Consider the following 3,063-nt stretch of genomic DNA (forward strand, 5'->3'; position numbering starts at 1 on the left):
CCCAAACAGAACACTCCCCCAGCCTATCAGAGCACAGCTAACCCCCCATCCTATCAGAGCGCAGCCAAGTTCCTTAACCAATCAGAGCACACGTCCACCCATTCAGAACACGACCAAGTCCCCGCCCCCTCAGTTCAAACCCCACTGGCAGTTAAAAGAAAGAAACAGCAGACATTTCATATTATTCTGAGAAGCACAACAGGTTATCAACACTGCAACAATCCTGGCTGAAGCCATTTCTGCTTCGTTTTCGGTTACCACACTACTGGGAGGGGGGATGAGTGGTTTTAAGGTTAGACTAAAGTAACAATAAATTGTCCCGTGGGAACCAAGGTCATTGCTGCCTGGCTTTTGGTGGGCTGAGCCTTCCATTAGAAAGTCCACCAAAGTATTCTATTGGGGAATGTGGATAATGACATAGTGCTGGGGTGGGAAGTTCAACTTTGTAACATTGTAATGTTTGGGAAGGAACTCCAGACTTGGTTTCACTTTTGGCTCTGCTGATACTTTGTAGCCAATAAATATGTTCTTTAAGGAAACCTCTTGCCTTGGAGTTCTGCTTTTACTGGTCTCATCTGTCGGAACCTTGACACAGGTATCACAAAAGTTTATTATCCTTGCAATGCAAATTTCCATCCACAGAAGACAGAATAAAAAATCACTTGAATTTCCTATATGCAGTAAGATGCTGTTATGGTATACCTTCTGAGTGGTTACAAGACCTCTCCTGTATGTAGAAGGTAACTGCAGAATGAGACTGCTTTATTGCTTGTGAGATTTGCTTGCTCTGCCCTAACCTCTTAAAACAGGCAATGGGGAAATAGAAATGATTCTTTCTTTTTGCCTATGAGTAAAAAAAGAAGGGTTTTTATAATAATAATAATAATAATAATAATAATAATAATAATAATACTACAAAGACCTACAAATATAAATAGAAAGACTGTGGCAAAGGCAAGCAAGGGTAGTACCAATAGTAATAGGCACCTTGGGTGCAATCCCAAAACAACTGGAGCACCACTTGAACAACATTGGCATTGACAAATTCGCCATTAGTCAGTTGCAAAAGGCAGCCTTACTAGGAACTGCTTCCATCCTGCGACGATATCTGTAATACCATCAAACATCCATATCTGCCTATCCCAGGTCCTTGGTAAGGACTCGATAGGTAGACAAAAATGCCAAATCCAGTCTGAACATCTGGCTGACTGCGATGATGATGATGATGATGATGATGATGATGATGATGATGATAATAATAATAATAATAATAATAATAATAATAATAATAATAATAATAATAATAATAATAATAATAATAATAATAATAATAATGTTGGAAGGGACCTTGGAGGTCATCTAGTCCAGCCCCCTGCTCAGGCAGGAAACCCTATACCATTTCAGACAAATGGCTGTCCAGTCTCTTTTTAAGAGACTTTTCTGTCCAGTGTTGGAGCATTCACCGCTTCTGGAGGCAGGTTGTTCCACTGGTTAATTGTTCTAACTGTCAGGAAGTTTCTCCTTAGTTCTAGGTTGCTTCTCTCCTTGATTAGTTTCCATCCGTTGCTTCTTATCCTGCCTTCAGGCGCTTTGGAGAATAGCTTGACTCCCTCTTCTTTGTGGCAGCCCCTGAGATATTGGAATACTGCTATCATATTACCCCTCGCCCTTCTCTTCATTAAACTAGACATACCCAATTCCAGCAACTGTTCTTTATATGTTTAAGCCTCCAGTCCCCTAATCATCTTTGTTGCTCTTCTCTGTACTCTTTCTAGAGTCTCAACATCTTTTTTACATCATGGTGACCAAAACTGGATGCAGTATTCCAAGTGTGGCCTTATCAAGGCATTGTAAAATGGTATAATACTTCACGTGATCTTAATTCTATCCCTCTGTTAATGCAGCCTAGCACTGTGTTGGCTTTTTTGGCAGCTGCAGCACACTGCTGGTTCATATTTAAGTGATTGTCCACTAGGACTCCAAGATCCCTCACACAGTTACTACTATTGAGCAAGGTACCACCTATACTATACCTGTACATTTGGTTTTTCTTGCCTAAATGTAGAACTTTACTTTTTTCACCATTGAATTTCATTTTGTTAGATAGCGCCCAGTATTCAAGACTGTCCAGATCCTCCTGTATCTTAAGCCTATCTTCTGGAGTGTTGGCTATTCCTGCCAGCTTGGTGTCGTCTGCAAATTTGATGAGTTCCCCATCTATCCCCTCGTCCAAATCGTTGATGAAGATGTTGAAGAGCACTGGACCCAGAACAGAGCCCTGGGGCACCCCACTACACACTTCCCTCCATGTAGATGCAGTTCCATTGAGGACCACACGCTGAGTACAGACGGTCAGCCAGCTACGAATCCATTCATATTTTTCTATCTTATCAAGTAGTTGGTTGTGATCTACTTTATCAAATGCCTTACTGAAGTCCAAGTAAATTATATCCACAGCATTTTCTTAAAGATCTGCTATAAATAACAATTTACTCAACCCTAAACCCAAATAAAAGTCAACAAATGCCTAATCAGCCAAAGTTGTGTCTTGTTCTGTAGCATGTGCAGAAGAAGAGTGATTCTTCAGCATAGCCATACAAACACTGTTACATAATAGTTTTTGAAAATCCTTATGAAATTGCTGGTTACATCACATACCATGCTTTGGCAAACAAATAGCATTTCAAATGCCATAAGAAGACCCTGTTATTAAACTATATTGTATGGGCATGCTGGATAAATGTATTTGTTAATTTTATGTGAATTTTTTTATCATGAAGATTGGAGAAAAATAGATAATTTAACACTTTGCTGAACTTAATGGAAGTTAAGTTCGCGTACACAAAGCACGCCTTTGTGTAACTGTTTTTCATGAGACAACACACTTTTTAAAAAAAATAATAGTTTATTGATGACACTGTATTTGCAGCTTTCCAGTTCTACATTCACTACATGCAAAGTGAATGTTGGATTTGGGGAAGGAAGGGTGTCTTAAATTTGCATGGTGAATATGCCTGTGACCATCTTTCTTATTTTTCTTTTTTCTTTTCCCAGACACACAAT

Source organism: Protobothrops mucrosquamatus, unplaced genomic scaffold (assembly GCF_001527695.2).
Source record: "Protobothrops mucrosquamatus isolate PMUCROS unplaced genomic scaffold, P.Mucros_1.0 scaffold_262, whole genome shotgun sequence".
NCBI lineage: Eukaryota > Metazoa > Chordata > Lepidosauria > Squamata > Viperidae > Protobothrops > Protobothrops mucrosquamatus.